Source organism: Leptonotus elevatus, chromosome 1, assembly GCF_054856555.1.
Source record: "Leptonotus elevatus isolate MCC_2025b chromosome 1, RoL_Lele_1.0, whole genome shotgun sequence".
Classification (NCBI taxonomy): Eukaryota; Metazoa; Chordata; class Actinopteri; order Syngnathiformes; family Syngnathidae; genus Leptonotus; species Leptonotus elevatus.
In genome coordinates this window covers 13,123,579-13,136,317 of record NC_141239.1, presented here as the reverse complement: position 1 = coordinate 13,136,317, position 12,739 = coordinate 13,123,579, and the positions used below count along the sequence as shown (strand labels likewise).

The window sequence follows — 12,739 nt, the reverse complement described above, 5'->3', positions numbered from 1 at the left end:
ACGAAAGGTGGGAGCATATTACACCAATTTTAAAGTTATTGAAATGGCTCCCCGCCCCAGGTGTGTCAGTATTGATTTTAAGGTTCTATAACAATTTTTTTTATGTCTTAGGGTCTTATGTCTTATCTTTCAGAACTCCTTTTACCACAAGCTCTGAGCTCTTGCGGCACAGGTGTTTTAATCATGCCAAAAGTGTGGACACGGACTTAGTGAGGCTTCATTCCAGCTCTAGTTCTCAGGGAATGTTCATGTTTTTAAAAACAGGCTCATGATCTACCTTTATGATTTAGCTTTGAACCGAATATCTATTTATTTTACTTATCTACTATAGTCATCTTAACTTATATTTTATTTCCTTTTTTTTTTTTTTACATTTTGCATTGTATCTTTTTCAAAATAAATATTTTTAAAATAAATATTGTTTAGTATTTATTTATTTATTCTCAGTGTTTCCTCAAAGGGAGCCCTCTATAGCTGGAGCTGCGGTGGGCCGTGACCGTGGTCCTGTCCCATGGGGTCCCCAACTGCTAAGTGTGCAGGCTCTTGGTGTGTTGCTGCACCGCATGCTCCACGCCGATGGCCTCTTGCCTGACCTGGCGCAGACAGCTCCTTAAGGTGTTTTCCTCACCTGGATGGCCTGCGCTGAGTCTTAGGTTTCTTAGGTTAATTATTTTTACCCTGTGTGTGCGCGTATTTTTAACCTTGTGGGCTAGTAGTAGGGGCGTGGCAAACGGGGGATTCAGTGTTGTGGGTAATGACTGACATGTTGATTGACGAGTCTAATTATTGAACAATGAATGAGTAACAAATCTACTAACCACTGTGGGTAAAGGCCTCAGCCAAATGTGACAGATGACGGAAACACACACCGCAACAAACAGACACCAACACCTATTATTAAGTACCTTCTGTGCATGCGTGAAACGTAATACGCCTCCATACCATCGCTGGCGGTAGTCACTATTCCTCATTGTTAGAGAAAGGCCACCGGAAAGCTCTTTACGGATGTGGGATATAAAAACATAAACAATGCATACCGCTATCTTCTCTCATGCCCAATGTACTCGCACGCGAAGCACACTCTGTAATATAAAAAAATATGTCTTGGCTTTCATCACTTAATCAACATACTCAAAATTAGTGAAATTCTAAAGACTTTCCGTTGTTTACTGTTTATACGCATTCGTCACTTCCTGTTCTTTCCCCATGCGCTGATTTACTGCCAAACAGCCAATCAGAGTGATCCAACGTTGCAATGGTCCGACGCCGATTCAATGTTGAATCGGCCGAAAATGCCCTCCAGACGCTACCCAATGGCTCCAACATTACGGTGGTGATTTTATACGTTAATTAGACACCACATACAGACCACCCGGGCACTTCCTGACTTCCGACATTGGATTGGTGTATCGAAGCATTAATAGTAGAAATGGAGTCTAAACAACTAGTAATAAAGTAGTAGAAGAACTAAGTGACGTACTCCGAAAAATGTTGACCAAAGTTGAAAAGTCACTTCTCCTACATTTATGCCACCTTTCGTTAACCTTTGTTGGTATATGTTATCGGGTTATTAAACACTCATTCAGTGCAAGCCATTTTAGAACATTTCAAAATTTTCAATACCCACGTGATATTACCGAATCTGCCAAATGACCAAATAGACTCTCTCCTTTCTGCCTTTTCCCGTTCTTGCATAATTGATATGTAGGTTGTACAAAATGCATCCATTACTTCCATGGACTCTCAAACTGTGTTTATTTCATATAAAATGGGGCAATGATGTCATCTACTGGTGATTGTGCATCAGTAAAGTTGTTTCCAAGTTTGACATTCACAGTGGAGCAAAATCAGATTCTAACCCACCTGGCCCCATTGAAAAAAAATTAATTGACAAGTATACTTGTCAAAGGCAGTGAATGAGGAGAAAATGTACTTCCTTATGAACATTGGAAATGACAGCACTGTTTGAAATTAATTGGACCCGACTTTTCCTAGGCAATGTTAACTCAGCTATCGAGTATTCTTGCTTCATAATGAAATGAAAAAATTATCTTTGATCTTTTTTCCACAATAAATCAAAAATATATATTGATGATTTTGTGGAGAGAAAAAATCGCTGAAGAAGTTGATGTATTTAGGAATTGTCCATTCTAACAAATTATGGAAAAGTGTTCATAGTTTATTTTTTGTTTGTATGGAACCACATTCCTTTTGTTGTAAAGATACAATAGCCTACTGTTTATAGTTAGGCTTCATTAACTATCCACTTGTGAACAAAAAATCAATTTCATATGATTTGGGCTAAACGGCATACACACACATCGATATACTGATCAAAAACTACCCTTTTGCATTTCTGAAAATGAAGTCAAACAACATAGTAAAACCATTATACACACTCCGCATTAAATCCTTGGATCAATGTGGTCTTTATTATGTATTTTTTTAATAGGGTATTCTGTCTTTTTGCCACTGATTGCATGTCAGCCCCTGGCCAATTGTGTTTGTACGTTCTGTGTTTTCTGAATAAATGTTAATGGGAACAAGACTCAAGCTTGTGTTCTTTTTTTCTGACCTCTCTCTCTCTCTCTCTCTCTCTCTCTCTCTCTCTCTCTCTCTCTCTCTCTCTCTCTCTCTCGAAATTATATCCCTCTCACAGTTCTGAATTTTATATTTCATGTTTCAAGCTGTTTTTATCTCCCTGTATGGACAGTAATGGTCGTCTAAAATTATCAAGTCAAATTTTCATGTTCACATGCTAAATGTTAAATTGAGTGCACATATGTAGCGCTTTTATCTACAATACCATATGGTGCTCAAAGCGCTTTACAAAGTCTCACATTCACCTGTTAGTTAAGAAGAAGCACCTGTGGCTAAAGCCAAATTGTGGCAGAGTTTTTACTTTCTGGACCTAGATTTGACACCTCTGTAACTAATTAACCAACAACAAATGTTGCAGGTCATGATAGACATGCAGACTGACCAATAATGTAATGACTGAATGACCTAATTTGATAACCACTGGTGCTGCATGTCATGACTGACATGAAGACCAATGGGGTTGCGCAACACCATCGACCAACTAGTGGGTAACGATTTAACACAGTTAAAAATGCTACTTAAATCAGTGCTTGTAGAGTTTTTGGATATAATAATGGGTTGCTGTCAATTGAAGAAAAATTTCCCATAGATCAGGATCAGTCAGATCACCATAGAGCTGGGCGTGCATTATTTATACAACAAGCATAACACGTGTAATCCGACAGCACTGACATATCATCACCACAAAGATGTTTGCTTTTTATCTTTAATTAAACTACATCTAACCAGGAAAAAAAACCTGACTATATCAGTGACACACAACACTGAGATAAGTCCTCATTTGACTTCCTCTTGCACAGCCGGAGGGCGTGGACAAAAGGTGGCTGCTGTCGTACGTGCCGGAGTCTATTAAAAGACTTAAAAGTCTATGTCGGGCAAGCACGTTGAGATTAGTAGCAGCTGGCTGATTTATAATTAAATTGTTGTGCCTTCTTACCTTCTCCGTCACTGCCAAACAAGAGAAAGATTTTCCGGTGCAGGTGGACCGGAAAAGCCTCTCTTTAGTTGAACAGTAGTTGACAAATGTCGCCGTGCAGGATTCGGGGATCAAATGTAGCAGATTTTCGTCGGATTAAATAGTTATGCATGAATAATTTTTCAACCCCCTGCCACTGGATTTTTACTGCCCCTTGATGGATTCTGAACCCCAAAGAAACCACATTGCCAATCAGTTGAGAACAGGATTTGAGGGGAGCGGGGGGGGGGGAAAGATCGCAGCTGATTACATGATTTTGACAAAATATGTATTCCTTACTTCATTTATTGGAGTCAAATGTTGGCCTGCAAGATTTGCTGATTTTTGCTAGATTACAGAGTGTGAGGGCCAGAATCATTCAATTTCTCCAATACTGCATCGCTACCGCCCCGATGGGTACAGAGCACCCGAAGGCGAAGGTCCGTGGAGGGCTGCCAAAATGGAATGTGCCCGCACCACGTCTAAAGGTTAACCGTCCTACCCTGAGGGGACTTGAAACCGTTTGGCCCCGACTGCACGGGTCACAGGATGGCGGTCATAAATCACACACACCCGTGTTCAACTAGCGGAAAATGGGCCAAGAAAAGCACCTTTCGTCTAGGTTAGAACGTGTTTTTGGTACAGGCAACGAGGAGTCACATATTTATATACGTGGGTGACTGTACAACCTTGACCGAGTTTCTTTACGTCTGTGTCATTGTGTTATACAGTGACTGCGCTCTCCTTCTCATTAGAATTTTTTTTATTCATTCATTCATTTTCTGAACTGCTTATTTTATTTGGTAACAATCATATACCTTGTCTTTTAAGTGGTCCGATTTGCTAGTTTTTCCAATTATACAGTGAAAAAGTTGGCCATTGAACGGGATAAACAGTCAAAATACACCTCTTCAAAATGAAAACATTTGCATGGAGAGTCATGAGGCCACACCCCTTAAAGGCACACCCAAATGTACTACTGTGCGTGCGTGAGACTTCCGTCTTAATTACCCTTTATAAAACCAGTTTATGACTTTAAATTCTCATCTTTTTTTTTTCTTTTACTTATTCCTTTATATTTCTTAATTGAAAATGTAACAAAAAATCGGGGTGATTTGGGGGGGGGGGGGGGGTTAAAACAGCTTAATGGCATTCAGATTGGAGAATTAGTGGATTTGATGCATATTGATTTGAGTTACGATCTTTGTCACGAACAAATACAATTTGTAAGTGAAGGTACCACTATATTATGGGTTGAACGACGAAAGATTGTTTCTAGTCGACTATACTGGAATGAAACGTGTTGAACGTGATTGTAATCAATACGGTGATTTACATTCACAGCACTATGGTCTCCAACTGTTTTTGTGCAACGGACTGGTCCCACACAGAGACATATTACAATAGAAATAAGCTATTCAATTATATTGTATCTACTGTATTTCAGCTGTGCCTGGATTGTACTTTCTTCATTATTTAAGAATGTGTTTTTTAATAAAAAATGTATTATGATTTACTACCCATGGGCTCACCACCCGTGGGAGGGGCCAAAGGGGTCTGGTGCGCAGTGAGCTGGGTGTCAGCCGAAGGCCGACCCCCGGCTACTGAAGCTAGCTCTGGGGACATGGAAGGTCACCTCTGTGGCAGGGAAGGAGTCCGAGCTGGTGTGTGAGGCCGAGAAGTTCCGACTAGATATAGTCGGACTCGCCTTCACACACAGCCTTCGGGTGTGGAGACGGGTCCTGACTGTTGTTTGTGCATATGCACGGAACAGCAGCTCAGAGTACCTACCCTTTCTGGAGTCCTTGGAGGGTGTACTGGAGAGCACTCCCTCTGGGGACTCCTTTGTTCTGCTGGGGGACTTTAACGCTCAAGTGGGCAATGACAGTGAGACCTGGAGGGGGGTGATTGGGAGGAACGGCCCCCCCGATCAGAACCCGAGCGGTGTTTTGTTATTGGACTTCTGTGCTCGCCACGGATTGTCCATAACAAACACCATTTTCAAACACAAGGGTGTCCGTATGTGCACTTGGCACCAGGACACCCTAGGCTGCAGTTCGATGATTGACTTGGTAGTCGTGTCATCGGATTTGATTTCAACTTGGCATTTGTTGGACACTCGGGTGAAGGGAGGGGCGGAGCTGTCAACTTATCTCGATGGTGGTGTGTTGGCTCCGATGGCGGGGTAAGATCCTGTCAGAAAGAGTTTCAACACCCACCTCCGGCAGAACTTCTCCCTTGTCCCAGGGGAGGCGGGGGACGTTGAATCCGAGTGGACCATGTTCCGCGCCTCCATTGTTGAGGCGGCTGATCGGAGCTGTGGCCGTAAAGTGGTTGGTGCCTGTCGTGGCGGCAATCCTTGAACCCGCTGGTGGGCACCAAGGTATGCCGTCAAGCTATCGGGCCTTTTGGCCTGTGGGACACGGGAGGCAGCTTCGGCGGTCGCTGAGGCAAAAACTCGGACATGGGAGGAGTTCGGTGAGGCCATGGAAAACAACTTCCGGACAGCTTTCTGGTCCACCATCCGGCATCTCAGGAGAGGAAAGCAGTGCACCATTAACACTGTGTATAGTGGAGATGGGGAGCCTCTGACCTCGAATCGGGACTTCGTGAATCGGTGGGGAGAATACTTCGAAGACCTCCTTAATTCCACCGACACGTCTTCCTTTGAGAAAGCAGGGTCTGGGGAATCTGAGGTGAGCTCCCCTATCTCTGGGGTCGAAGTCACTGAGGTGGTTGGACAGCTCCTCGGTGGCTTTTTAAGAAGGGGGACCGGAGGGTGTGTTCCCACTATAGAGGGATCACACTTCTCAGCCTCCCTGGTAAGGTCTATTCAGGGGGGCTGGAGTCCGTCGCGAAGTCGAATCTCGGAAACATGAGGAGCAGTGTGGTTTTCGTCCCGGCCGTGGAACAGTGAACCAGCTCTACACCCTCGAGGGTGCATGGGAGTTTGCCCAACCAGTCCACATATGCTTTGTGGACTTGGAGAAGGCGTTTGACCGTGTCCCTCGGGTAGTACTGTGGGGGCTGCTTCAGGAGTACGGGATACTGATTCCCCTGATATAAGCTGTTCGGTCCCTGTACGACCGATGTCAGACTTTGGTCCGCATTGCCGGCAGTAAGTCAAATTTATTTCCAGTGGAGGTTGGACTCCGCCGAGGTTGCCCTTTGTCACGATTCTGTTCATAACTTTTATGGACAGAGTTTCTAGGTGCACCCGAGGCGTTGAGGGGTTCCGGTTTGGTGGCCTCAACATTGCATCTCTGCTTTTTGCAGTTGGCTTCTTCAAGCCGTGATCTTCAACACTTACTGGAGCGGTTTAGCAGCCGAGTGTGAAGCGGTTGGGATAAAAATCAGCATCTCCAAATCCAAGACCATGGTCCTCAATCAGAAAAGGGTAGAGTGCCCTCTCCGGGTCGGGGATGAGATCCTGCCCCAAGTGGAGGAGTTCAAGTTGTGGTGGTCGTGGCTCAGGGTGAAGAGAAGGTCATTCAGTAACCAGAAGGTCAGCTGTTTGATCCCCGCTCTCCCCAAGTCATGTGTCGTTGTGTCCTTGGGCAAGGCACTTAACACACATTGCCTCCAGTGCTAATCACACTGGTGTAGGGAAGGTGCGAATGTTTGGTGGTGGTCGGATCAGCCGTAGGCGCACACTGGCAGCCACGCTTCCGTTAGCATGCCCCAGGGCAGCTGTGGCTACTTAAGTAGCTTACCGCCACCACAGTGTGAATGTTTGAGTGCATGAATAATGTCTCCATTCCATTGTAAAGCGTATTCGAGTGTCTAGAAAAGTGCTATATAAATCTGAGGCATTATTATTTTTATTAAGTATCTTGGGGTCTTGTTCACGTGTGAGGGTAGGTTGGAGCAGGAGGCAGGTCGGTGCAGCGTCTGCAGTGATGCGGACTCTGTATCGGTCCATTGTCGTGAAGAAAGAGCTGAGTCGAAAGGCAAAGCTCTCGATTTACCGGTCGATCTACGTTCCTGCCCTCACCTATGGTCACAAGCTGTGGGTCGTGACCAAAAGAACAAGATCCCGGATACAAGCAGCTGAAATTAGTTTCCTCCGCAGGGTATCCGGGCTCTCCCTTAGAGATAGGGTGAGAAGGTCTGTCATCCCGACCCGACCCCGGATAAGCGGTAAATGATGGATGGATATTATTATATATTTATGTTATTAAATGTTAAATGTATAAATGTTATTTGCTACATTGTCTACTTGTGGTGCTTCATCTATTTGTGTTTGTGTTAAATATTAGTTGGGTAAAGGATTATAACAACATAACACTGATACTTTTAGCCCATCTATGATGTTTTGAATTGTCTGCTATGAAAGTAATTATGTAGACAGTTGGATACCAAAACTGCTGTCTTCTATATTAATCCGTTTGTGCTAAAGTGCTGTGCAGAGTCCATTTAGCATCATAATTCAGCTAACACCCATTTGTCTGTGTGTGACATCATGCAGAACATGCCCATCTAAAAAGGATCAATTATACAAAAACATCCAAAAGGAAACATCATCCTTTTTTCTAAGTGAAAAAAAACTGTCAGCGTTGTCACCATGACACCTCAGAGAGTCATTTGCTAACATCCAGCACGGCTTTATTTGGCACTTCTTATGAAGTCGTAGTCTCTAGGCGATAAATGACTTCCACCGCGGCCCGCAGCTAAACTCATCTCGCTGGTAATTACCTGGGATGTGCCAAATTTGCCATCTTCTGCACCGTGGCGAGAAAATCCCCATAATGCCAACCATTCCATCTTTCGATTATTAATTTTTTTCAACATTTGTTCGCATCTTGTTGGTCGCTAAAATAGAAGTTGGAGCTACAAGCCATATTCACCTTTCCTCACATCCAATAACAACAAAAACAAAAAATGCACAGTCATGGAAGTCGATAAAGTTCTCCCCCAATCACCTCTTTCTTCTATTTACTGGAGCAAAGTCACATTTTGTGCCCTGTCCTCCGTGGTCACTGTTTGATGCCGTAAACAGACAGTGAGAGCATTCCTATGGGAAATATCACAGTCAGGAAGATGCCCAGTGATGGTGTGATTTATGGTTTCATTACGGTATCCCCATCCCGGCAGGGTCTTTGCAGGCCGATGTATTGCCTGTTGATGTATCAGAATAGTGCCACTGGGTAACCACAAAATAGTGGCCTTCATATTGTATGCGGTTGTCCGCATGGTCATTGTAATTCGTCAAAGAAAAAAAGATAAAGAGACGTACTGTTGTTGTCTGCTTTTCCAAAGAAAGCAATGTACTTGTATTATCTGTAAAATAATGGCTAGCTGTTGCTAGCTCTTTAATGGATTAAGATAGGCAGTTTGAATAGGCAACTAGCTACTACCTGTAAATAACCAAACAACTAACATAACAAGTCTTTGCGGTCATGGGCAAAGTCATTTCAATATTTATTGCATTGGAGAAGATTTTTAATGGATAAAAAGTGTTCAGTTTAGCTCTCAGGTCATTAATGGAGAAACACTGGTGAGGTGGTTATTATGTAATTAACCTGACTATTTCGTAATAGTGGGGCAGGAGTAAAGAATGGCTCACACACCAACACATTTTCAGAAATAGGCAGATGACTTAGTCTTTGTCTGTTTCATTTCAGATTTGAATCTGTCTAATTCACTTCCAGGAGCGCTGTAACGCAAAATATAACAACGATCGAAAATAAAGGGACTGCTGACTTAACTCGTCTGAGGCTCCACTTTGTCAAGTCAAGGTCACAAGACAATGACGGCTAATATGCTAATGGCACGGCGGTGAGCCCGCCATGTCTGACAGGTTGCATTTTTCCCCGCCATAAAACATTCATGCGGTGAACCAGCCGAGAGATCGATATACACGGCAAACAACACGCGCAGTCACCTAAGTGCTCGAGGAAGTGAGAAGAATTCATATTGAAATCACGCAGGCAGAGTTATTAGCATCTCACTGAACTGAATAACAAACAAGCCACTATCCAAAGGCCAACCGGTGATAACCTGTAATTGTATCCTTTTTGTAACTGGGACTCCTGCTATATGTGAGCTGTTTAGTCATCCAAATTTAACCATTTCCAAACGAATCAAAGCTGCACCTAAAAAATGATCTCATCTGAATTTGCTGACAAATTAACTTAGTCAGTGTGATATCTATGTCTGTTAAACTGAACACAAAACCTCTATCCTGTAGTATGAATGGTAGCGGATGGATATACAGGTTAGTTGTACCTTCTGCCATTCAATTTGATTTATTTATGTAGTGCCAAATCACAACAGTCCCATTTAGGGAAATCTGCCTATGTCATTTTGTACAGTCATTTGTATATGTTATATATCTATAACATTTACTTAATTAGATTTTACTGTATCATTAGTCAATATTTCACGTTTTCACTAACATGTTTCACATTTTTCTCCAAAAATCATTCCACATCAGACGTGTATTTAGCCCATTTTTGGAGATGCTTCAGCACCCCCAAAGTGAACAATAGCACTCCCAAAATTTTAGAGTACAGGTAGTCCTCTAGTTACGATCATCTGCGTTACGAACATTCGCAGATACGAACAAAGGTTGACTGATGCCCATTATTTTGCATGCAAGTTAATATTTAAGTGCGCGCTACATCATACATTACGGTACGGTACTGTAGTTCCCCTCTCTGCCACAACGCCATAGTACCGTAATCCAAGTACCATAATATTAAAGTAATGTAACTGGATCACTTTTGGATTACTTTTGGATTACTCCAATATTGAGTATGCTCATGAAGACAAAATAAAAATAAATATCAATTCGCATTTTTAATAAATGTACCTGTAATCTGTAATCTCGGAACCCATTGTGTTTGTGAGTTGAGGACTGCCTGTATATATATATATATATATATATTACTGTGTGTTCTTTTTAACAAGCTAGATACTTTCAGCTATAATATATATAAACCATAGAGTTTAAAAGTACCCCCCCCCCCCCATTTGATTGAAAATGGTTTGATCCACCTCAACATTTCATGTCATTCCACAGGACTCAAAATGTTTTCATTGAGCATTCCACCATTGACATGCAATTTCTCTAGAAATTGCAACATCTTAGTTTTCAAATACATAAAAAAAAAAAGTTGAAATGGTATCTACAATTTTCTCCTTATTTCATTATGACCCCTAACAGCACACAAATGTGCACAGTGGTGTGGAATAACTGGTTAGGGTTTTTGAGGACTGGAAGGGATTAATGACATTGCACTTAATTTTAATGGGGAAAATTGATTTGACACAGCAAATTGAGTTACGAGCTTGGTCACGGAGCAATTTAAGTCAAGATATATTTTCTAAAGAGAAAATGTGAGAGATGATGCAGACTGTGCTCATTTCCACATTTGTCAAGGACACTTTCCTGCGTCATCCTTCACTGTGAGCAAATCCTTTTCAAGGTTATGTTGCCTTTTTTTTCTTCTTTTTTTTTGGGCTGCGTCCCTAATTTAGCCTTGAGCAAAGGCTCCTAAAGACGACACGGATGCTCGTTCTGACAGCTCCATCTGGACTCGCCACACGGGCCTTAGATCACAGAGCGCGTGCCATGCGGGAATCCCTGCCATTGCATAAAAAAAAACTTTCAAAAAAACGGACCCACTGCCCATTTGGCTCCGCCTTTTAACCACCATTTTCCCGCCTTTGATACGAAAGCTTTATCGGCCGGGACCATGAGGGAGATTAATGTTTAACCCGGGGAACACTCCCAAGGAGATTTACTGTTTGATTCGCTTCTCTGTGAAATGTACACAATATGGGATTCGTTGTGTGTGTGTGGCTGGGTTTGATTGAGATATGTGACGCTGCCACAGTTTTACGGCGCAACCGCTATTGCGGTGTCCTTGGGGGAGGTTGCGCCGCTGTCCCCGCTCTGGTTCACACCTACCTACCTAGCAGTGACTCCATCAATCAGACGTGGGCTCGTGCGCAAATCACTCAGTGGAAGAGGCAACAGCAGCCGTCCACTGACAAAACGGCAAGTTGTAGTAATAAATCCCCAAGTCGAACCGTGATAACGTTTCAAACTGTTAATAGAACTATGGTTTCAAATTGTAATTATTATTAAAACCATATAAAGTGTATCAGAGTAAAAACATCTCTGTAGCTGGTGCTTTTTTGACGTAATGTGTGCTCAGTTTGTGCAACATTACTGCAAAAATGCCAGATCCTCGCACTAATCCTCAGATCAAACTATGGTACCGTAACAGATATGGTTAGTTGGATCGTTAACAACGTTAGCGTCTAAGCATTTTTGATGCAATGTGTGCTGAGTTAGCGCAACTTTACTGACAAAACTACAAAAATACTGAATAGTTCCAGTCCCAACAGTTAGCAGGCTACTACAGTACTACTGATTCAAATGTTAATTATCGTCAATACGGTATTCAGCATCTCTTCGGGTGGTGTCTCTTTGTGCTCAGCCAGTGCAACATTACCGAAAAAGTCCAACCGGGTTCATATTTCAGAACATTAAACTACTTTTTAAATGGTAGTTATTGTTAATAGTGTAGGGCTGGGTTTAAAAAAATCGAATAATAAATATCTAATTGATTTTCCTTTTCGAGCCTGATATCAATTAATAAATATTCATAAAAAATTCATATCTCTTTTTACCAATAAATTCATAAGAAATGTGAATTTTAGCGGCCATTTTTTTATCTTTCCGTTTTCTTGAAATTTACTATTAACAAGAAAATTTGTGAAATACCTGACTTATTGCACTTTAAAATTACATTTAAAATCATTCCTAAAGGCTAATGCATTAAATTAATTACCAAAGACTAAAACGAATTATAATTATAGTTAATTTTAGTTAGTTTTGTAAACATAAAATTTTGTTTTAGTTAGCTTTTGTTTTTATGTTATTCAGGTAACGAAACGTTGTTTTATTTTATTTTAGTTTTTTCGTTACTTTTGTGTACTAAAATAACCTTGGTTACTGCCTCCACAAAATTTTATTTTGAATTTAATGTTTGTGGAATGTTTATTTATATTTAAGAAGAATTTATGTTAAATAATAATCAATATCGGATCGAAGTGAATCGAATCGGGGAAAAAGATCTAAATCGAATCGAATTGTGAATTGTGAATCGAAATCAAGTCGTTAATAGCATAGTTAGCATCTCCAAAAGCGAACGTCTCTGTGACCGGTTC

At 41.7% G+C, this 12,739-nt stretch overlaps 1 long non-coding RNA gene across 2 annotated transcripts in view; it reads right to left on the bottom strand.

Moving 5' to 3' along the window:
• LOC147180941 (uncharacterized) overlaps positions 1–12,739 on the bottom strand; it is a 45,196-nt gene that overhangs the window by 31,906 nt on the left and 551 nt on the right. The gene's annotated exons all lie outside the window — the stretch shown is intronic.